The following is a 24,857-nucleotide window of genomic DNA, read 5'->3' as shown; positions in this document are numbered from 1 at the left end:
TGCTCTGGGAGGTATTAGGGCAAGTTACACAGAGAGAGATACTTTCAACTGTGGGGACTCCAACCATCAGGACTCTGTCAGCTGAAGGCGCTGCTACCAGTGATGGAGCAACTGAACACAGAGGATACAGTTCTCCTCCATAGATGCTGCCTGACCTGCTGAGTTCCTCCAGCGTTTTGTGTGTGTTGCTCTGGATTTCCAGCATCTGCAGAATCACACGTGCTTCCAGAGGATAGAACTGGAGGCAAGATGCTATGTGAAGGGTTGTTGGACCAGGGAAAGTTACAGAGTTGAGGATTCAGTCCAAGTTGATGAGCTTGGGGAGCCAGAGCAAGTCGGGGAATACGTGAAACAGAGGTGGTCGATGGAAGGCAATAAATGCATTGGGAGGGGTTCATAACAGAACTTCCTTCAGCTCATCATTATTACAAATGTCAGACTTGCTTAAATATGCTTAAAAGCTCAGTATTTAAAAAAACAAAAAAAGATTTAAGATCGTCAAATCTGTATGGAATCAAAAGAGATAAAGAATAAGTCAACTGTGGTATAAATGGAGGTTTAACACATTGCTCAGTACTGCCTTAGAATATATCATAGGCAGGTGTGTGGTGAAGGCAGCGTCTGCTGGATTGGAACTATTTGCATTGACATAGTGTCTTGCTCAATCCAAGCCACTTGAAGTTTAAATTAGCTTTGTAATATGTACATCGAACACTAAAACATCCAGTGAAATGGATCAATTCGCGTCAACAGCCAACGGGGTCTGAAGATGTGCTGTGGATTGCCCACAAGAGCTGCCATGCCTCCGGGCCCAAGGTACTAACCCTAACTCGTGTGCCTTTGGAATGTGGGAGGAAACCGGAGCACCCAGAGGAAACCCACACAGTCAAGCTGGACAGTGTACAAACTTCCTACAGAGACAGGAAATGGATCCTGATAGGTGATCTCTGGTGCTCTAAAGCAATTACATTAAACACTACACAGCTGTGCCCCTTGCTGGGTAATGAAGCTAAAACACCAAGGAAACTGCGTTGATCTCCTTTCACACACACCTGAGAGGTGGAGTGAGCTGTATGACTCTGGTCTTGTCCAGAATTCTGCGGTGCACACCCTGAGCTATGCACGGGGATTGCCAGCCAGGACTGTGTACCACCAGGTGCCTCTCTGGGATTAACTTGCGGCTTGGCTTGGAGAGCGGAGCACTATAGCTGAGTCACTGCTGGCATTCCTCGGGAAGTCTCCTTTGCTCCTGCTCTCTTATGTCAATCACCACGTGGGGACAATAAGTTAATCCTAGAATTCATCCTTGACCATGCAGCAGCCATCTTATCCAACCAGGAGGTTCAGCCTCAGAACCCTAGTCTATGTAACAGACCCTAGCACATTCACTTCTCTGGCTTCTGCCTCAGAAGTAGGGAGGGAAATCCCTTGCCTCTCCTCCACTCGCTTCCTTCAACCCAGCAAACCCATTCCTTCGGTTGTCACCTTAACGTATGTGGAGCGTTTGATCACTCTGGGCCTGTTCTCACTGGAGTTTAGAAGAATGAGGGGATCTCATTGAAACCCATCAAATATTGAAAGGACTAGATAGAGTGAAGGAGGAGAGGGATGTTTCTAATAGTGGCAGACCCTCAGAATACAGGGTGTCCTTTCAGAGACATAGAGGTCATAGAAAAGTACAGCACAGAATCAGGCCCTTTGGCCCATCTAGTCTGTGCCGAACCATTTAACCTGCCTTGTCTCATCTACTTGCACCGGGACCATATCCCTCCATACCCCTCCCATCCAGGTACCCATCCAAACTTCTCTTAAACGTTGAAATTGAGCTGGCATGCACCACCTGGACCAGCAGCTCGTTCCACACTCATGTGGCCCTCTGAATTAAGAAGTTTCTCCTCATGTTCCCCTTAAACATTTCACCTTTCACCCTGAACCCATGACCTCTAGTTGTGGTCCCACCCAACCTCAGAAGAAAAAGCCTGCTTGTGTTTCCCCTTTATTCAAAAAGATAGGTCTGGTCTGCAGGATGAGATTCCAAATTGGAGAAAAGCCAACTTTGATGGTATCAGAAAGGAGCTGGCAAGCGTTTGAATTGGGACAGGCTGTTTTCCAGCACATTCTGAGAGTGCAAAGCTTATACAGTATGTGCCTGTCAGAATAAAAGATAAAGATAACTGGTTTAGGGAACCTTGGTTTTCAAGGGATATTGAGGCCCTGGTTAAGAAAGCAAGGAGGTGCATTGCAGGTATAGGCAGGTAGGAACAAATGAGGTACTTATGAAGTATACGAAATGCAAGACAGCACTTGAAGAAGCTGCCAGAAAGGCTTAAAGAAGGCTTGAGGTTGCCTAAGCAGACGTGGTAAAGGAGAATCCTCAGGGATTTTACAGGTATGTTAAGAGTAGTGGGATTTCAAGGGACAAAATTGATCCTCTGGAAGATCCAAATGGTGTTCTAAATGTGGAGCCAATGTGGATGGGGGAGATCTTAAGCAGATTTTTTTGTTTAAGATCTTAAAATCTTAAACAGATTTTTTTTTTGCATCTGTATTTACTCAGGAGACAGACACAGAGTCGATAGAAGTGATGCAAGGTGGCAGTGAGGTCAGAGACTCTATACAGATAACAGAACAGGAGGTGTTTGCTGTCCTGAGGTAAACTAGGGTGGATAAATCTACGGAGCCTGATAAGGTGTTCCCTCTGACACTGTGGGAGGCAAGAGCGGAGCTTGCAGGGGCTCTGGCAGAGATATTTTGGCACATTGGCTTTCATCAAACCAATGTGCCAAAATTGTTCATCAAACTCAGTACTTTCTGAGTACAGGAGATAGGATGTTATGTTGAAGTTGTATAAGACATCGGTGAGGCCTCATTTGGGATATCGTGTGCAGTTTTGATCACTAACCTACAGGAAAGACATAAATAAGTTTGAAAGAGTACCAAGAAAATTTACAAGGATGCTGCTGGGTCAGGGGACCTGAGTTATAACACAAGATTAAATAGGTTTGGACTTTATTCCTTGGAACATAGAAGATTGAGGGGAGATTTGATAAAGGTATACAAAATTGGACCATGTTTTTTCGTTCATTTTCAAAGTCAAATGCTTTTATTACATTCCTACATATCAATCAACAGCACTCAAGTGGCCCCATGGGGTGGTATCCTATTACAGTAATCGAGGGGATTCCTCCCCCAGTGCAACTCATCCTTCTCCAGTAGCAGAAGAACCCTACACTGTGGTCCTTCCCCACCGAGCCCTTGCCATGGTTGTATCCAGTGTCGGTACATTGCTCAGCATGAACTCCCGCAGCCTGGAAAGTGCCAGTCGGCAGCGTTGCTCCATGTACATCTCGATGTGCTGGCTGTCCAACAACCTTCTGTCAGCATTGTGACACTCGGCGTGGGAGAGCTCAGACACAAAGGCTGCCCTGTGAATGGGTCGAGACTGCTCATTACAGTCTGTAGAAGCGTGGAGGGTTGGCAGCAACAGGGAGAGGAAGTGAGCGAAGACTGTAGACAGCTTTAAATGACTTCTCATTGTACATGCCTTCAATATCGAGTGTCACAAAATGCACCTGCATAAACAGGTTCAACTGACCACATCTCCAGTTACTCATCCAGCAACCATCTTGATCAATCAGGAGCCATACGTTGTTCACTCTCTTGGCTGTGTATTGCAAGTTCCAAGCCTATAATTCTCAGCTCACTCAACCATGACCGTATTGCTCAAGATTCTGCAGATGCTGGAAATCCAGAGGAACACATGCAAAATGCTGGATCAACTCAACAGGTCAAGCAGCATCTCTGGAGGGGAATAGCCAGTCAACGTTTCATCAGGACTCACTTGACACTGATACAATTTTAAGTAACCAGACAGTCTGGGTAGGCCTACCTGGACGTTTCTTTGTCCACAGCTCTCTTGTCCATTTGTCCCTCCTCAATAATCTCCCTCCTGGCACTTACCCTTGCATGTGGGCTATGCTTTTCACATCTGCCCCTACATCTCCTCACTTACCTCCATTTAGGGTCCCAACAGTCCTTCCAGGTGAGGTAACACTTCACCTCCAAATCTGCTGAGGTTATCCGTTGTGTCTGGTGCTCCCGATGCGGCCCCAGCTACAATGGTGAGACCCGCTGGAAATTGGGCTTTGTCAAGCACCACCGGCCACAAGTGAGACTTCCCGGTGGCCAAGCATTTTAACTCCAATACCCATTCCGACGTGCCAAGATGTGTCATGATTGGGCCACCTTCAGGGTGGAGGAGCAACACCTTATATTCCGTCCGGGTACCTGCCAAGCAGATGGCATGAATATCAATTTCACCTTCCAGTAAACAAATTCCACCCCCTTCATTCCCCACTCTGACCTTTAACTTTTTCTCGCCTGCCTATTACTTCCCCCAGGTCCCCTCCTCCTTCCTTTTCAGCTACTGTCCACTCTTCTCTCCTATCAGATTCCTCCTTCTCCAGCCCTTGACCTTTCGCACCCACCTGGCTTCACCTATCACCCTCCAGCTAGCCTTCTTCCCCTTCCCCCCCCCCCACTTTTAACTCTGGCATCTTCCCCCTTCCTCCTCAGTCGTGAAGAAGGGTCTGGGCCCGAAACGGTGACTATCTATTCATTTCCATGGATGCTGCCCGACCAGCTGAACTCCTGCAGCATCTTGTGTGTGCTGCTGTGGATCTCCAGCATCTGCAGCATCTCTCATGTTTATGGTTCTAAGTTGTTGGTGCTGCATTTGAGCTGGTGAAAGATTCATTGATTCACAGAGTTACACAACCTGTGCACACTGGGCAAGGTGCCTATCTATAATACACTAAACCCATTTGCGTGTGTTCGGCTCACATCCGTTTCCAAGCCTTCCCTGCCCATGTGACTGTTCAATTGTCCTTTACATATGTAGCATAACTTCTGGCTGTTCACCCTCCCACTTTCACATGATCCGAGCCATCCCTGACCCTGGCACCTGAGTGTCTGTTTCACGTCCACAGAATCTGCTTTCTCCTCCTCTTATGGAATCACTCGTCACTACTGCACTCCTCTTCTCCCTCCTTCCCTCTGAGCCACAGAGCCAGACGCAGTGCCAGAGACCTGGTCACTACAGCTTCCCCGGTAACTCTTCTCCTCAACGGTATCCGAAGCAGACCACTCTAATACTTATTATTGAAGGGGACAGCCACGGTGGTTCCCACACTGATTGCCTATTCCCTTTCCTTCTCCTGTCAGTCACCAAGGTACCTGCCTCCTGAAACCTAGGAGTGACTACCTCCCTTTAGCTCCTATCTATCACCTCCTCGTTTTCTGTATGAGCCAAAGCTCATCCAGCTGCAGCTCCAGTTTCTTAACACAGTCTCTAAGGAGCTGCAGCTCATACACTTTGTGCAGATGTAGTTACCAGGGAGACTGGAGGCTTCCCAAACTTTCCACATCTCACGCAAGGAACATACCGCGACCTCCAGATCCATTCTTAGCACTCTATTTACTAACAAAAAAAACTTACTAGAAGCTTGATTACTTTGAACCTGCACCTGTGCTTGACCAAACCTGTTTCCACCTAAGCCTGTTGAACTGAAGCCGGACCACTCCAACGATGCCCCACGCCAACAATTGCTGCTCCACTTACACTCCCTTACTTTTCATTGGCTCCACGCTGACCGCTGCCCGCCAAGAGAAGAAGGAGCTGGGAGGAGGGAGGGAGTGATGTAAGAAGCTGGGAGATAATAGGTTAAGTGAAAGAAGGCTGAAGTAGATGGATTTTGATTGGAGGGGACAGTGAACCATGGAATAAAGGGAAGTAGGTGAGGAGTTTGTAGGTGATGGGCTGGTGGTAGGTGTGAGAAGAAAGAGAAAGAGATAGGGTACTATGGGCCAGTTGGAACAGGGGGAAATAGAAAAGAGAACAGGGCAAAGGGATGGGGAAGTGATTAACAGAAGTTTGATGTTGAAAACTGACCAGGTGGAGGAGTCTGAGGTGCTGTTCACCTGATTTGTGTCTCGCCACATAGCCCTCTATTTTTATTTCATCCATGTACCCATCTAAGAGTCCTTCAAATGTCCCGATGTATCTGCTCCCACCACCCCTAGCAGTTTGTTTCACACCCCAACCACTTTCTATGTAAAAAAAACCTACCTCTGTCCATCTGCTACGCTTTCCTCCAAGCACCTTAAAGTTATGCCTCCTAATATTAGCAGTTGCCATCCTGGGAAAAAGTCTCTGGCTGTCCACTCCATCCATGCCTCTTAGCATCTTGTACACCTCTCATGCTCCTTCACTCCGAAGAGAACCAAACACATTACTCCAAGGGGTTTAACCAGGGTTTTATAGAGCTGTAACATTATCTTGCAGATCTTGAATTCAATCCTCCGACTAATGAAGGCCAACACACTGTACCCTTCCTAACCATCCTATCAACTTGCACAGCAACCTTGAGAGATCTTTGAAGATGAATCTTTCAACCCCTCTGTTCTGGCACACTGTTAGGAATCCGGTCACTAACACCATATTCTGCCTTCAAGTTCAACCTTTCAGAGTGAAGCATTTCACACTTTCCACGCTGTGTTGAGAGCTGAGAGTTCTCATCCAAGATCAGTAGGCTGGCAAAGGCACTGAATGCAATGCTTCATACCTTGGCACTCTGTGCCACTGTGGCTGTGTCGAGTAAAATGTTGGTTCTCACAGGAGTTCGGAGGGAGTAATCGCTCCCAGCAGGCGGGGTCTCCATTGGAAGGCCTTTTCCCTGCTTGCTCAACTAACAATGCATACTCTGACTGGCTTCTCGCTACATGGTCAAGCAGATAGTCCCCTGGGGTGGTGGCATGGCAGCAGAGCAGTCAGCACGTTCCTTGACAGCGTAAACTCTGAGATCTGGGTCAATTCCCGTTTCAGTCTGCACGGAGGTGGTACATTCTCCCCTTGAGCTTCCTCCTGGTTCTCCGGTTTACTCCCACGTTCCAAAGAAGTATGAGTGAGGGTTGGGTTGCTGTGGTCATGTTAGCACCAGAAGCACACGACTCTTATGATTTGATGCAAACAATGTGGTTCACTGTATTCTTCAATGTACATGTGATAGGTAAAGCTAATTTTTCTTTGAAAGCACCATTAGAGGCAGTTGCATTTTGGAAAGTTAAAACCAGGGCAGGATTTACATAGCAACATGGCAGGGCTCTGGAAGGGATTTTAGAACAGATAGTCTCAAGGATACAAGAAAGATGACGAAGGCATTTGGCATGCTGATCAGGTCTTTCAGTTCAGGAGTTGTACAAGGTGTTAGTGGGGTCACACTTTTGAGTATTGTGTGCGGTTTTGGTCTCCCTGCTATAAGAAAGATGTCATTAAGCTGGAAAGAGTGCAAGCAAGACTTACGTGAATGTAGCCAGAACGTTTGGGGCTACATTCTAGGAAGAAGCTAGACCAGCTTGGATGTTGTTCCTTGGTGTGTAGGAGACCGAGGGGTGATGTTATTGAGGTGTATAAGATCAAAGGAGCACAGATATAGTGAACGTACACTGTCCTTTTCCCAAGAAAAGGTCAATCAAAAACTAGGCGGCCTAGGTTTAGGGAGAGATTTAAAAGGGAACTGAGGGGTAACTTTACACGACAAGGGTGGTCCATATATGGAACAAGCTGTCAGAGGAAGCGGTTTACTGAGGTTCATAAACTGAATCTGATAATTCACGGATAGGAAAGATTCAGAGGGTTTAGAAGTGTTTCAGAAAGGTTTAGGTTATGGGTTTATGTGGTTTAAAAAGGTTTAGGTTAAGGGCCAAACTCGGGCAAATGGGACCAGCTTAGATGTGCATCTTGGTCAGGATAGGCAAGCAGGGCTGAAGGCCTGTTACCCTGCTGAACCGTGTGTGACCTTATGGCTCTTCCCACTCCCAGTTCCCCTCAGTCCCACAAGGACGACTTGGAGGCCTTCCAAACCTGAAGCAACTTGTCTCACCACAAGCTACCAAACGACCAAAGTAGTTCAAACCTGTTCATCCCCTGTCGACAGTGGAAGTTAAGGGTATATTTTGCACAGCCTGCTCAAGCAATGCTGAATGGCAAGAGGTTGAGAGAGGGCGTTGCCTGGATTGTGGCACGCAAAAATAGTACAGGTGGTGTTACATCAGTCCTGCGTTCCTGTTGATGAGATCATCATCTTACTCTGCCCATTGCCGGAAGCCATTGGACACAGGAATACTGGAAGCTTTGTCCCACAAGGCTGCCTGCCCACTCAGCTCTCACTTCTCAACACAGAGAAGTCCCACTAATCCCAAGAAGTAGCGAAGAGGAGTTTCAATTTTCTGCTAATTTTTACTTGAATTTACAAACCGATTGGACGACTAAGAATTTAGTCAAATATCCGACTGCCTGCTGCGTACACTGAATTTTAGATATTCACTTTGCAAAATAACTAATGAGTATCATTATTTTTGGTTTGCTCAGTACTTCAGAGTGGACTTTCCCTTGTTCATGCAGGGAACTTAAGATTTTGGAATCTATTGTCCAAAGAGCGTGTTTAACTGGAGTAACACACACAAAATGCTGGAGGAACTCACTGGGTCAGGCAGCATTAATTGGGGGGAGGGGAGTAATAAGACAGTCGACATTTTGGGGTGAAACTCTTCGTTCCTCTGGAATTACAGCGTCTGCAGAATCTCTTGTGCCTTTGTTTAACTGGAGATGGGAGCCATGTAACATGGGGCATATTTGCTCCGCAGGAGGCAGATAGAATCATATAGTCCATGCCAACCAAGATGGCATCCTTAGCTTGTTCCTTTTGCCTGGACTTAGCCCTTATCCCTCAACATCTTTCCCATCCACTAAGCTGTCCAGGTACCTTTTAAATGCTGTTACTGTACCTGCATCAACCACTTCCTCTGACAGCATGTTCCATATACTGTTCTCTGTGTGAAAAAGTTGCCCTCAGCTTCCTCTCACCTTAAACCTGTCCTCCACCCCCCCGCCCACCCTCCGCCAGTTCTTGATTCCCTAACCCTGGGAAAAAGACTGTGTGCATTGACCCGATCCATACCCTCATGATTTTACACACACCTCTGTAGGATCAACACTCATTCTCCCGACCTACTCGAGCTCTCTCCATAACTGAGTCAGTCAGTTCCTTGTAGATTTCCTCTGCGCTCCTTTCAGCTCAATAGCACCTTTTCCATAGCAGGGCGACCAAACCAAACCTGAACACAATATTCCAAATGCACAGTGTCTTGTACCACTGCAATATAACATCGCAACTTCTGTACTCGGTGCCCTGAACGATGAAGACAATCATGCCAAAAGCCTTCATCATCATCCTGTTTCCCTGTGACACCACTTTCAGAGAACCATGTACTTATACCCTTAACTCCCTCTGTTCTACAACATTCCCCAGGGCTGTGTCACTCACTGTGAAATTCCTGCCCTCACTTGTCTTCACAAAGTGCAATTCCAGACACCTATCAGAATTAATCTCCATTCGCCATTCCTTGGCCCACTTTCCCAGCTGATCAAGATCCCTCTGCAAATCTTGATAACCACCTTCAAAGGCACCACCTATTTTAGTGTCATCTGCAAGCATATTAACCATGCCTGGTCCATTCTCATTCGATCATTGATATACACAGTTGACAAATGAGAATGGGCCCAGCACTGAGCCCTGTGTAATGCCACCAGTTGCATGCCTTCATTCAGAGAAACAATCCTCCATCATCATGCTCTGTTTCCTACCACCAAAGTAAATTCTGCTTCCAATTAGTTAGCTCTCCCTGTACCCCAAAAGATCTAACTTTCTATAGCAACCTACCATACAGAATTTTAGCAATGGGTTTACTAGTCCAAATGGGCCACGTCTACCACCCTGCCTTCTTTGATCTTCTTGGTTATTTCTTCAAAAGCTTTAATCAAATTCATGAGACACGATCACATAAGAACATCAGAAATAGGAGTCGGCCACCTGGCCCATCACGCCTGCTCTGCTGTTCAATAAGATCATGGCTGATCTGGCCATGGACTCATCTCCACGTACCTGCCTTTTCCCCATAAACCTTAATTCCCCTACAATGTAAAAACCTATCCAACCTTGTCTGAAATATATTTACTGAGGTAGCCTCTACTGCTTCATTGGGCAGAGAATTCCACAGATTCACCACTCTTTGGGAAAAGCAGTTCCTCCTCATCTCCGTCCTCAATCTACACCCCCAAATCTTGAGGTTATGTCCCCTGGTTCTAGTCTCACCTACCAGTGGAAACAAATTTCCTGCCTCTAACTTATCTATCCCTTTCATAATTTTTTATGTTTCTTTAAGATCTCTCATTCTTCTGAATTCCAGTGAGTACAGTCCCAGGAGTCTCAATCTCTCCTCATAGTCTAACGCCTTCATCTCTGGGATCAACCTGGTGAACCTCACCTGCACTGCCTCCCAAGCCAGTATCACCCATGCACAAAGCTATGCTGTCCATCCCTAATCAATCCCTTGTGTATCCTGTCCCTCAGAATCCCTTCTTGTAATTTACCTACCACAGATGATGGCCTTGAGATTAGTCTCCTTTTGGTGGAATGTTCCCTCATTCACAAGGTTGAGTAAACATTACAGTCAGTGTGAAGAAGCACCCTTGCATGTGGATCAATGGGCTCCCTGAAATACTCCAGCACAAGAAATTGCAACACACTCCAATGAAAGTCCCTTCCATCGAAGGACAGGACCAAGCACTTCCTGTGGCAAGTGACCTGAACAAAGAGGTCACTTTACCAATGATGTCTGGACATGCAATGATATCATCAGTGTGTGCACACTGGCCCTCATCTCTGCTCCAGCAGCTGAAGCCTGAGTGGCAGAAGTGCGACCTATAACCTGCGTCTTCCACTCAGGCTCAGCCCAGGAACACATCCCCCAGCAAGTGTCCGGCCAAGAGGGAAGTGAGCAGCCTACACCCTTGCTCTCAGGTTGTGCCCACCCTTCCTCCTACTGGAGGCTGTTCCCATGTGTCCGTGCACCACTGGAGCTTCCCACCGCAGACTTCAACAGTCCAGCCTTGCCCTGAAACATGAACCCATGCCTCATGTTACTGAGCGTTTCTGCTGCTGGCCTCGGTTAGAGACAGAGGCTGTGATCACAGGCGCTAACTTTGGGGTGTTAGGTTGAGGTTGTATACGATGTTGGCGAGGCCAGATTTGGAGTATTGTGTGCAGTTTTGGTCACCTACAGGAAGGAGATGAGAAAGACTGAAAGAAAAATCTTTACAAGTTGCTGGGGCATGAGGACCTGAGTTAAAGGGAAATATTGAACAGAGCTTAGAATGTAGAACATAGCACATCCCTTTGGCCCACGATGTTGTGCCAACATAGGAGAATGAGGGGAGATCTGATGCTATGACTCAGACATGCAGATGAAGAGTGTATTTACGACAGAAGAGAAAATGAGGCTGTGGTGAGCTTCGGGTGGTGCAAGAGGAAGCAGGGTGAAAGGATGAAATGCTTTCACGGATAATTACAGGGTGCTGAGAGGAGAAGCTGGTAAAAGGATGAAATGCTCCTACACTTCTTAGCTTAATGGGTGCATACAGTCTCTTATGCAACCTAGCGACCTCTAAAAAGCCAGCAAGCAAGACGTTTGACGAAATTGTTACAATTTTACACAATCACCTGAGCCCTAAACCGTTGGTAGTAGCTGAGAGATTTAGATTTCACAAAAACTGAAAGCTTTTCTAAACACATTACAGAACTGCACAAAATTTCCCAGTACTGAGACTTCAGAGATGGACTTGCTGATGCATTAAGGGACAGGCTTGTATGTGGCATGCATAGTCAAAGCACTCAAAAGAGGCTACTATCCGAAAAAGACCTAACCTTAGAACGGACATTGACCATTGCAATATCATTAGAGACTGCAGCAAAGGATGCGGCAGAGCTACACAAAAGGAGGTTAGGATGTGAAATGCACAAAATGTCCCTGAATGGTGCAAAAAGCCAAAAGTGTTATCAATGTCACAAATCCTCCCATGATGAAATGACTGTTGGTTCAAAGAAAAATTCTGCAGAAAGCGTCACAGACAAGATCACAAAGAGAGAATATACAAGGCAGACAAAAAACACAACCGAGCGAAAAGTCTCAAACAAAACTAAACAAATGCATAAAGTTACCGAATGTAAAACAGAATCAGACAACATAGAGTCTGAAAAAGATGAACTGCCCTGCCCAGTAGTACATAGTATTACAGAAGCAGATCACAAATCATCTGGATCACAATAGATGTGTCTGGTGTAAAACTGAAAATGGAGCTGTATACAGGGTCAACTTTACCCATAATTCCAGAAGCTGACAACAACAGACTGTTTTCTGAGATACCACTAGAGAAGATCTCAGCAATGCTAAAGACCTACACAGGCGAAAAAGTGTCTCCCAAAGGCAAACTGAAGGTGAATGTGATATACGGAGGCCAAACACATCAGTTAGAACTTTCTTGAAAAGAGGAAGGCCAGCACTTTTCAGACATGAATGGTTGAGAAAAATCCATCTGGACTGACACTCAAAGCTCTCAGTGTGACATCAACAGGCAATGGCAGTCCAAATGAGAACACTGACTAGAGACTGGCACAGCTGCTTAATGCTAATGAGAAGGTGTTTGAGAAGGGGATTGGTAAATTTAAACGCATGAAGGCCAGAATTGGCATGTTGGCCCTCTCTCTGCCAACCCGACGTCGGCGTGTAACATCATTTACACCGTCATAGCTAGGTTACAAACCCAGCACCCAAGTGCCCTCATTACCATCTCGGGTGATTTCAACCATGGCTAGAACACTGCCCAACTTCACGCAGTATGTGAGCTGTACAGCCAGAGGGGAGAGGACTCTGGATTTGATGTACACTAACGTTAAGGATGCATACAGCTCCTCTCCCCTCCCCGCATTGGGAAGGTCAGATCACAACCTGGTGCATCTAAAACCCTGCTACGTGCCTCTGGTGAAGAGTAAACCTGCAACCTCGAGGACAGTGAGAAAATGGTCGGAGGAGGCTTATGAGGCGCTCCAGGGTTGTTTTGAGGTGACAGACTGGCAGGCACTCTGTGAGCCACATGGAGAGGATATTGATGGGCTCACAGAGCGCATCACTGATTACACCAACTTCTGTGTGGACTGCAATGTCCTGACAAGAACTGTCCTTTGTTATTCAAATAACAAGCCATGGGTGACAAAGGACATTAAGGACATCCTGAACGCTAAAAAGGGGGCATTTAGAGATGGAAATAGGGAGGAGCTGAGGGCAATACAGAGGGACCTGAAAGCCAGGATCAGGGAGGCTAAAGACAGGTACAGGAGAAAGATTGAGTGGAAACTCCAGCAGAACAACATGAGAGAGGTCTGGAGGGGGATGAGGACCATCACTGGGTTCCGGCAAACTAGCAACAGAGGAGCTGAAGGCAGTGTGGACAGGGCCAACAAACTTAACCTGTTCTTTAACAGATTTGACATTGTGGCCCCTGCCCATCCCCCACATGAGTCGTCGGCCCCCAACCAATACATATTCCACTCTCCCCTCCTACCCCTCCTCACAGTCCCCCACCCTGCTCTCATGACTATACCCCTTCCCCACACGAAACCACCATGGTAGGCTTCACAGCTGAACAGGTGAGAAGACAGCTGAAACGTCTCAACCCAAGCAGGGCGGATGGTGTCAGTACCAGGGTGCTCAAAGCCTGTGCCCCTCAGCTATGTGGAGTACTTCGCCATGTATTTAACCTGAGCCTGAGGCTCTGGAGGGTTCCTGTACTGTAGAAGACGTCCTGCCTCGTCCCTGTGCCGAAGACGCCGCGCCCCAGCAGCCTCAATGACTACAGACCGGTGGCATTGACCTCCCACATCATGAAGACTCTGGAGAGACTTGTTCTGGAGCTGCTCCGGCCTATGGTCAGGCCACACGTAGATCCCCTCCAGGTCGCCTACTAGCCCGGACTAGGAGTTCAGGATGCCATCGTCTACCTGCTGAACCGTGTCTATGCCCACCTGGACAAGCCAGCGAGCACTGTGAAGGTCATGTTTTTTGACTTCTCCAGTGTGTTCAACACCATCCGCCCTCCTCTGGTGGGGGAGAAACTGACAGTGATGCAGATGGATGCTTTCCTGGTGTCATGGATTCTTGATCACCTGACTGGCAGACCACAGTACGTGTGCTTGCAACACTGTGTGTCCAACAGAGTGATCAGCAGCACTGGGGCTCCACAGGGGACTGTCTTGTCTCCCTTTCTCTTCACCATTTACACCTTGGACTTCAACTACTGCACAGAGTCTTGTCATCTTCAGAAGTTTTCGGATGACTCTGCCATAGTTGGATGCATCAGCAAGAGAGATGAGGCGGAGTACAGGGCTACGGTAGGAAACTTTGTCACATGGTGTGAGCAGAATTATCTGCAGCTTAATGTGAAAAAGACTAAGGAGCTGGTAGTAGACCTGAGGAGAGCTAAGGTACCGGTGACCCCTGTTTCCATCCAGGGGGTCAGTGTGGACATGGTGGAGGATTACAAATACCTGGGGATACGAATTGACAATAAACTGGACTGGTCAAAGGACACTGAGGCTGTCTACAAGAAGGGTCAGAGCCATCTCTATTTCCTGAGGAGACTGAGGTCCTTTAACGTCTGCTGGACGATGCTGAGGATGTTCTACCAGTCTGTGGTGGCCAGTGCTATCATGTTTGCTGTTGTGTGCTGGGGCAGCAGGCTGGGGGTAGCAGACACCAACAGAATCAACAAACTCATCTGTAAGGCCAGTGATGTTGTGGAGATGGAACTGGACTCTCTCATGGTGGCGTCTGAAAAGAGGATGCTGTCCAAGTTGCATGCCATCTTGGACAATGTCTCCCATCCACTACATAATGTACTGGGTGGGCACAGGAGTACATTCAGCCAGAGACTCGTTCCACCGAGATGCAACACTGAGCGTCATAGGAAGTCATTCCTGCCTGTGGCCATCAAACTTTACAACTCCTCCCTTGGAGGGTCAGACACCCTGAGCCAATAGGCTGGTCCTGGACTTATTTCCTGGCATAATTTACATATTACTATTTAACTATTTATGGTTTTATTACTATTTCATTATTTATGGTGCAACTGTAACGAAAACCAATCTCCCCCGGGATCAATAAAGTGTGACTATGAACTGTACGAAGCAGCAACACCTAGATTCCATAAAGCACATCCAGTGTTATACGCACCACGTCCTAAAGTGGATGCTGAACTGCAGAGCTTGGATATGTCTAGAACTCTCTCCGAGGTTGAGCGGAGTGACTGGGCCATGCCCATTGTCCCAGTGATCAAGAAAGGGAAGTCCGGAACCATTTGCGTAAGTGAGGATTTCAAGCTGCTCACCAACCCAATGCTGCTGCGTCTTTACCGGGCAGAGAGAGGTTTTCAAAGTTTGACTTGTCACAAGCCTATCTGCAGAAGGAGATTGAGGAATCAAGCAGGAAATTCCTCGCAATCACCACTCACAGGAGACTGTTCCAGTATTATTGTCTTGCCTTTAGCGTCGCATCAGCTCCAGCAATTTGGCAAAAAGCAATGGACCACTTGCTCCAAGATATCCCAGGAATGCAATGTTACCTTGGTGACATCATTGTAACTGGCAAAAATGATGAAGAGCACCAGAACCTTGGTAAAGTTCTCCCCAGGCTGAGTGAGTATGGTGTGCACGCAAAGAGAGAGAAATGTGAGATTTTGAAGAATGAAATCTCATATTGTGGACATGTCATGGATGAGCATAAGTCACAAGAGAAGACTGAAGCAGTGCTACAGGCACCCAAAAATATGTCACAGCTCAGGTCATACTTGGGCCTTGGAAACTACTACGACCAGTTTCTCCCAAACATTGCTACAGTACTGTATCCATTGAACACACTGTTACAGACAGGAGCAAAGTGGGACTGATCAGAAAAGGTGAAAGCATCTAAGGAAACAGAGACTAATAACGTCTGATGAACTGGTCACCCATTATAACCCATCCCTGCCCATCAGACTGGCGTGTGATGTGTCCTCTTATGCATTGGAGCCGTTTTGTCACACATTATGAAAGATGGATCGGAATGCCTGATAGCGTTTGTTTCAAGATCACTGATGAGCATAGAACATAACGATGCACAGATTGACTGAGAGGCCCTTAGTCTAATATGGGAAATAAAGAAGTTCCACCACTATCTCTACGGATAAAAGTTTACTCTAGTGATAGACCACCAGCTCCTTGTATCCATTTTCAATCCCAGGAAGGGAATTCCAGTGATGACTGCTCCCCGGTTACAACATTGGTCTCTGTTCCTAGGAGCCCACTCTTTCGGTTCAAGGGTACCAAACAACACAGCAACTCTGATAACTTGTCATGTCTTCCACTGCTGGCAACTGAAGAAGAAAAGTCTTCATACTGTGACCCAGCAGAAGTGTTCCACACTGCATTGGTGGACCAGTTACTAGTAACAAACTCCAAAATATAAAGGGAAACAAGGAATGATCTGACATTGTCAAAAGTCTATGAAATCACCACGCAAGGGTGGCTAGCTCATGGTAACCCTATGTTTCCAGAATTCTCAGGGAGACAAGACCAACTGACAATATGTCAAAGAACTCTGATGTGTGGATCGCGTGTTGGTGTTCCCTCTAACTGTGCGCCAGTGTTAGAAAATCTACATGAAGGATACCTGGGTACAGTCAAGATGAAGAGTCTTGCCTGGAGTTACCTGCAGAGGTGGGGGGTAGATAATCAGATTGATGACTTGGCCAAAAACTGTTCAGCATGCCAAAATGTTCAAAATGCACCCCCACAGGCACCATTACACCCATAGAAGTGACCATCTTCATCATGGCAAAGAGTACATACTGACTTTGCTGGGCCACTCATGGACTCCATGTTTCTGATTGCTGTGGATGCTCATTCGAAGCAGCCGGAGGTTATACCAATGAAGTCAACCACCTCAGCAAAGACTGTCTCCGCTCTGGGGACTATCTTCACCAGAAACAGCTTACCAGAACAAATTGTGAGTGACAAGAATTCTGACTGTTCAAGAAGAAAAATGGCATCAGACATTTCAAGACATCTCCTCACCACCCAGCAATTAATGGATTAGCTGAAAGGTTTATCCAAACCATTAAAGTGATGGACAAGGAGAACATTTCTCTACAGCAGAAGGTGACAACTTCCTTTTTGTGTATCAGAACTCTGTTCATGTGATGACAAATCAAATGCAATGGTATTCTTTAACATGAATCTGAGATCTCGCATAGACCTTTTGAAACCAGATCAATGGAGGGAAGTGCAGAATGAACAGTTCAGCCGGTTGCCAAGAGAAGCAGCAAGGAGCTTCAAGGTTGGACAGAAAGTCCTAGCGCGTGATTACCAAAAGACAAGTGGACATCCGATAGGATAGCTACAAGAACTGGGTCACTGATGTACTCAGTGGATGTTGGAGATCAGACATGGAGACATCATGTGGACCAGATACTGGATGCTCAACCGAAGAACACACCTGAGTCGTTTGCATCCAACAAGACCAACAAATTACAGTCAGTGATGATGTCACTGACAGCAATGTGACACCAGAAAACGAAAACGTTGTCTTAGACAAGACACCTACCAAACCTAATGCACCTCCACAGGTCTGGAGCCACAATCCTGAAAGAAACAGAACACCACCCAAAAGACTGAATCTTTAGAACTGTGAAGTTAGGTATGGATTGTTATTATGAAAACATGTTTACTTGGAACATTGGTTTGTGAAGGACAAATTGAATGTTTTGTACACATATAGTTTTATGTTGTATTAATCTAAAGGGGTAGGAAGTGTAATGTATGGATCTATTTCTTTTAGAGCAATGACCCTCCCCTTAGCACTACGTATTGATCTGTTGTCTGCACATGTGCATTGTTTCTCTCTCTCGATGCAACGTGAACGCACCAGTTAAAGCCATCTCCCACGTGCGTGCTTTTATTTAATTGATACGTGTTTGTGCACAGACACAACAGACTCCATGCTGAATCTCCCCATCATACCCCACTGAAACAGACCTTTCAGTCTAACAACCACTATTTTATACTGATCCCATGGCCCAGTCTCCTGTCCTACGAGATTCCTTCTTCTGCATTGATGCTGCTTCCTGCACCCATGTGGAGCTCATCGACTTCACCAACTTTGCCTCCAACTTCAGCCCTGCCCTCAAATTCACCTGGTTCATTTCCGACACCTGCCTCGCATTTCTCGATCTCTCTGTCTCTATCTCTGGAGGCAGCTTATCTACTGATATCTATTATAAACACATGGACTCCTACTGTTACCTGAACTATACCTCTTCCCACCCTGTTACTTGTGAAAACGCCATCCCCTTCTCTCAATTCCTCTGTCTCTGCCGTATCTGCTCTCAGGATGAGGCTTTTCATTCCAGATCCTCCTTTTTTCAAAGGAAGGAGCTTCCCTCCCTCCACCATCAACATTGCTGCATCTCTTCCATTTCACGCACACCTGCTCTTACCCCATCCTTCCACCACCCCACCAGGGATAGGGTTCCTCTTGTCCTCACCTACCACCCCATCAGCCTCCGCGTCCAGCACATAATTCTCCAGAACTTATGCCATCTCCACTGGGGTCCCACCACCAAGCACATCTTTCCCTCCCCCCACTTTCTGCTTTCTGCAGGGATCGCTCCCTACGCAACTCCCTTGTCTATTCGTCCCTCCCCACCGGTCTCCCTCCTGGCATTTATCCTTGCAAACAGAACAAGTGCTACACCTGCCCCTACACCTCCTCCCTCACTATCATTCAGGGCCCCAATCAGTCCTTCCACGTGAAGCACCACTTCACGTGTTAGTCTGTTGGGGTCATCTACTGTGTCCAGTGCTCCAGGTGTAGCCTCCTGTATATCGATGAGACCCGACGTAGATTGGGAGACTGCTTCACCAAGCATCTATGCTCTGTCCACCGGAAGAAGTGCGATCTCCCAGTGGCCAAACATTTTAATTCCACATCCCATTCCCATTCTGATATGTCTATCCACGGCCTCCTCTACTGTAAAGATGAGGCCACACTCAGGTTGGAGGAACAACACCTTAGATTCCATCTGGGTAACATCCAACCTGATGGTATGAACATCGATTTCTTGAACTTTGAGTAATGCCCTTCCCCCACTTCACCATTCCCCTCTCTCACCTTATCTCCTTGCCTGCCCATTGTCTCCGTCTGCTTTTCCTCCCCCCCCTTCTTTCTTCCATGGTCTTCTGTCCTCTCCTATCAGGTTCCCCCTTCTCCAGCCCTGTATCTCTTTCACCAATCAACTTCCCAGATCTTCACTTCACCCCCCCTCCCAGTTTCACCCTGCGTTTCTCTCTCCCTTCCCCCCCACCTTATAAATCTTTTTTTCTCCAGTCTTGCCAAAGGGTTTCAGCCCGAAACGTCGACTGTACTTTTTTCCATAGATGCTGCCTGTCCTGCTGAGTTCCTCCAGCACCTTGTGTGTATTTTTTGGATTTCCAGCATCTGCTGACTTTCCCTTGTTTGTCTTCATTCCTTTACCTTTCCTGTCCATCACCTTCTTACTTCAGGGCTCCTCTTCCATCCACCCAGCTTCTCCCTCACCTGGTCGCGGCCACCGGCTGCCAGCTTCTGTTCCTTCCCCCCTCCCCCGACATTTATTCTGGCTTCTTCTCGCTTCCTTCCCTGGCCCGGTGAAGGGCCATGGAACGAGCTACTTATTCCACTCCATAGATGGTGCCTGACCTGTTGAGCATCTGTAGAATTCCTTGTATTTCCCATTTTTCCGTCCCCATTTTCCTCTCAACTCCTCCCCAGTTCCTACCACTCACATACCATGCTGAGGGGGTCTATAGCCAACTAACCCATGAACCGAAACACCCTTGAGAGGCGGGAGGAAGCTAGAGCTCTGGAGGAAACCCATACTGTCACAGAGTGAGCATGCAAACTCCACGCAGACAGCACGCAAGGTCAGGAACGAACCCAGCTTTCTAGGCAGGGGCTGTACTTGCTGAGTCGCTGCGTCAGGGATGGTCGCATTACACCACACTCCAACAGCCATTCAACCGTTCTCAGCACATACAGGCAGGGAGACATTTGCAGGCAGGACGTCACCACTCAGAAAAGTCGAGGGACCGGCCATTTTTGACCTTCAAGCTAGTTGCAGCATTCACCAGGGTCATGGCTGCACTGTCCCCAAGATCTAGAAACCCATCCAAACGCCATAGCAGATAGCATGACCCTACTGCCACTCAGAGCAGTCTCGAGTTCAGAGGTTAACGGTTAACTTGGGGTTCATCTGTAAGGCATCTGTACGTTCCCTCTGTGACCTCGTGTGTTTCCTCCGGGTCCTCCGGGTTCTTCCCACAGTCCAAAGACGCACCTTGTAATGGGTTAACTGGTCAATGTAAGTTGCCCTGTGATGAGGCGAGGCTTAAATAGGTGAGGTGTTGGGCGGTGGGCCTGTTCCACACTGCATCCCTAGATAAATGAATAAAAACCGCTCCAAGTGAACTTGGGACCGAGAATTCCAAAGGTCCACCTGGCCTTTTATTCTGAGGCCGTGACCTGTGGTTGTCGACTTGACAGTGAGGGGGAACACCATCCCTGATTCAAGTTTGTAGATGACTGACCCAGTGCTCTGGTTACCCGGTAAAGTACAGATTATGAATGTACTTTAACGTCGAGACGTCCTTCCCCCTCGGAAAAATCAGTGCTGCGTGACTGTGGGCTGATCAGGGTGATAACAGTGAGACACGGCCAGACACCCTGACTCCGCCCGTTGTCTCTGTAACGCACACATTCCAACAGCGAGAACTGCTCAATCACGGAGTCCTGCCCATTCTGACGTGTGACGCCCTTCACCAACACCCTGGCTGTTGCTGCTTGCCCAGGAGTCTTGGGAAGCCCCAAGAAATGGGAGTGTAGCCTGCCGTCCGGTGGGAACATCAGGTAGGCAAAGGCACTGGACGTTGATACAACATACTGTGGAGGTCTTCCATATCAGGGCGGAGTGCACCTGAGACAAAGATGACGATGTTTTAATTTGAAGATGCTTGGAAGTATTGTGAAATCTTTCATGGGTGACAATGCAGCTCTGTAAAACTCGAGTTAGACCATACTAGGAATATTGTGTACAGTTCATTATACAAAAGATGCAGAAGCTTTACAGAAGGCGCAGAGGATATCTACCAGCATTAGACAACATGCCTTATAGAAACATAGAAACATAGAAAATAGGTGCAGGAGTAGGCCATTCGGCCCTTCGAGCCTGCACCGCCATTTATTATGATCATGGCTGATCATCCAACTCAGAACCCCGCCCCAGCCTTCCCTCCATACCCCCTGACCCCTGTAGCCACAAGGGCCATATCTAACTCCCTCTTAAATATAGCCAATGAACTGGCCTCAACTGTTTCCTGTGGCAGAGAATTCCACAGATTCACCACTCTCTGTGTGAAGAAGTTTTTCCTAATCTCAGTCCTAAAAGGCTTCCCCTCTATCCTCAAACTGTGGCCCCTCGTTCTGGACTTCCCCAACATCAGGAACAATCTTCCTGCATCTAGCCTGTCCAATCCCTTTAGGATTTTATACATTTCAATCAGATCCTCCCTCAATCTTCTAAATTCCAACGAGTACAAGCCCAGTTCATCCAATCTTTCTTCATATGAAAGTCCTGCCATCCCAGGAATCAATCTGGTGAACCTTCTTTGTACTCCCTCTATGGCAAGGATGTCTTTCCTCAGATTAGGGGACCAAAACTGCACACAATACTCCAGGTGTGGTCTCACCAAGGCCTTGTACAACTGCAGTAGTACCTCCCTGCTCCTGTACTCGAATCCTCTCGCTATAAGTGCCAGCATACCATTCGCCTTTTTCACCGCCTGCTGTACCTGCATGCCCACTTTCAATGACTGGTGTATAATGACACCCAGGTCTCGTTGCACCTCCCCTTTTCCTAATTGGCCACCATTCAGATAATAATCTGTTTTCCTATTTTTGCCACCAAAGTGGATAACTTCACATTTATCCACATTAAATTGCATCTGCCATGAATTTGCCCACTCACCCAACCTACCCAAGTCACTCTGCATCTTCTTAGCATCCTCCTCACAGCTAACACTGCCACCCAGCTTTGTGTCATCCACAAACTTGGAGATGCTGCATTTAATTCCCTCATCTAAGTCATTAATATATATTGTAAACAACTGGGGTCCCAGCACTGAGCCTTGCGGTACCCCACTAGTCACCGCCTGCCATTCTGAAAAGGTCCCGTTTATTCCCACTCTTTGCTTCCTGTCTGCTAACCAATTCTCTAACCACATCAATACCTTACCCCCAATACCGTGTGCTTTAAGTTTGCACACTAATCTCCTGTGTGGCACCTTGTCAAAAGCCTTTTGAAAATCCAAATATACCACATCCACTGGTTCTCCCCTATCAACTCTACTAGTTACATCCTCAAAAAATTCAATGAGATTCGTCAGACATGATTTTCCTTTCACAAATCCATGCTGACTTTGTCCGATGATTTCACCACTTTCCAAATGTGCTGTTATCACATCCTTGATAACTGACTCCAGCAGTTTCCCCACCACCGACGTTAGGCTAACCGGTCTATAATTCCCCGGTTTCTCTCTCCCTCCGTTTTTAAAAAGTGGGGTTACATTAGCCACCCTCCAATCCTCAGGAACTAGTCCAGAATCTAACGAGCTTTGAAAAATTATCACTAATGCATCCACTATTTCTTGGGCTACTTCCTTAAGCACTCTAGGATGCAGACCATCTGGCCCTGGGGATTTATCTGCCTTTAATCCCTTCAATTTACTTAACACCACTTCCCTATTAACAAGTATTTCGCTCTGTTCCTCCATCTCACTGGACCCTCTGTCCCCTACTATTTCTGGAAGATTATTTATGTCCTCCTTAGTGAAGACAGAACCAAAGTAATTATTCAATTGGTCTGCCATGTCCTTGCTCCCCATAATCAATTCACCTGTTTCTGTCTGTAGGGGACCTACATTTGTCTTTACCAGGAATAGGAATAGGTTGAGTGAGCTAGGGCTTTTCTATGGAGTGAAGGGAGATGAGAGGTGAATTGATAGAGATGTACAAGTTGGTAAGAGGAATAGATCGATTGGACTGTCAGAGACATTACTCCCAGGGTGGAATTGGCTACTATGAGGGAGCATAATTTTAAGGTGATTAAAGGGAAGTAGAGATGGAAATGTCAGAGGTAGTTCTTTACACAGAGAGTGGTGGGTGTGTTGAACGCTCTGCAAGAGGTGGTGGTAGAGGCAGATACATTAGGGGCATTTGGATAGTACAAGGATGGTAGAGAATGGGGGTCTATGTTGGAGGGAAGGGTTAGATTGACCTGAGAGTAGATTAAAAGGTTGGCACAACATCCTGGGAAGAAGGGCCTGTACTGTGCTTTAATGCTCTATGTTCTATTTCCAATAAACAGGAATATTGGAAAAAAATACACTCATTGGCCACTTCATTAGGTACACCCGCCCATTCATGCAAATATCTAATCAGCCAATCATGTGGCAGCAACTTAGTGCATAAAAGCATGCAGACATGGCCAAGAGGTTCAGTTGTTGTTCAGACCAAACATCGGAATGGAGAAGCAATGTGACTTTGACCATGGAATGAGGGCTGGTGCCAGATGGGGTGGCTTGAGCATCTAGAGACTGCTGACCTCCTGGGATTTTCAAGCACAGCAGTCTCTAGAGTTACAGGGAATGGTGCAAAAAAACAAAAAAAAAATCCTGTGTGGGCAAAAATGCCTTGTTGGTGAGAGAGGACAGAGAAGAATGGTTAAACTGGTTTAAGCTGACAGGAGGTTGTCAGCAAATCAAATAACCACATGTAACACCAGTGGCGTGCAGTAGTATATCCCTGCTTGCACACCATATCAAACTTTGAAACTGATGGGCTACAGCAGCAGAAGACCACAAACATACACTCAATGGCCACTTTATTAGATATAGGGGGTCCTCGATAAAGTACCACTGAGTGTATTTTGCAAAGAAGTAAAAGCAATGTAAAAGAAGGCACAATTCCCAAGCCTAACCACACAACTAAAGAACAGAACGGTCCCTCTGTCCCTGCTTTGTGTTGCAACATGGTGGGAGTGTGCAGTTCCTCTGTCTGATCATAATTGCTTAATTCCTCCTCCATTATAGTTTCCCTGAAGGTAAAACAAGGCCCTGGACAATGAATAGCCGTTGCCTAAAACAAGGATTTGAGAACGAACATCAGGAAGAAAGTGCAGAGAGAACAGAATTGTGGCAGAGAGGAGCAAAGGAACGCAAAAGAGTTAACAACCCAGTCCTGAACGACCCATCTAGGTTGCCTGCCGGCTAGTGAAGCTTATGCACAAGATCGACTCTCCAACACTTCCTAGTTGGAAGTCATCCAACTGTGTGTCACCTTCACACACTGCACAACCCTGCACCCGTGTCCTCAGCTCCCCACACAGAGGATCTGAATATTGTACATTGTATTAAATGGCACCCGTTGCGTGTAACACCAAAATCCTTCACCTTTATAGTTTGTGTAATAGCTTTAAGTTTCTGTTCCTGATACCTTGGTAGCTGTAAACACAAGATGTTGGAAATCCAGAGCAAAACGCTAGAGGAGCTCAGCAGGTCAGGCAGCTTCTACAGAGAGGAGCAAACAGTCGATGCTTCTGGTCAAGAACCTCCATGAGGACTGGAAAGAAAAGGGGAGGAGACTAGAGTAAGAAGTTGGGGGGTAGGGGAAGGTTACAAGGTGGGTAGGTGAAGGAAGGGGGGAGGTTGAAATGAGAAGCTGGGAGCTGATAGGCGGAAGAGGTAAAGGGCTGAAGAAGAAGGAATCTGATTAGAGAGGAT

This window comes from Mobula birostris, chromosome 8, assembly GCF_030028105.1.
Source record: "Mobula birostris isolate sMobBir1 chromosome 8, sMobBir1.hap1, whole genome shotgun sequence".
Classification (NCBI taxonomy): Eukaryota; Metazoa; Chordata; class Chondrichthyes; order Myliobatiformes; family Myliobatidae; genus Mobula; species Mobula birostris.
The sequence above is the reverse complement of the archived record's forward strand: the minus strand, read 5'-3'. Positions refer to the sequence as shown.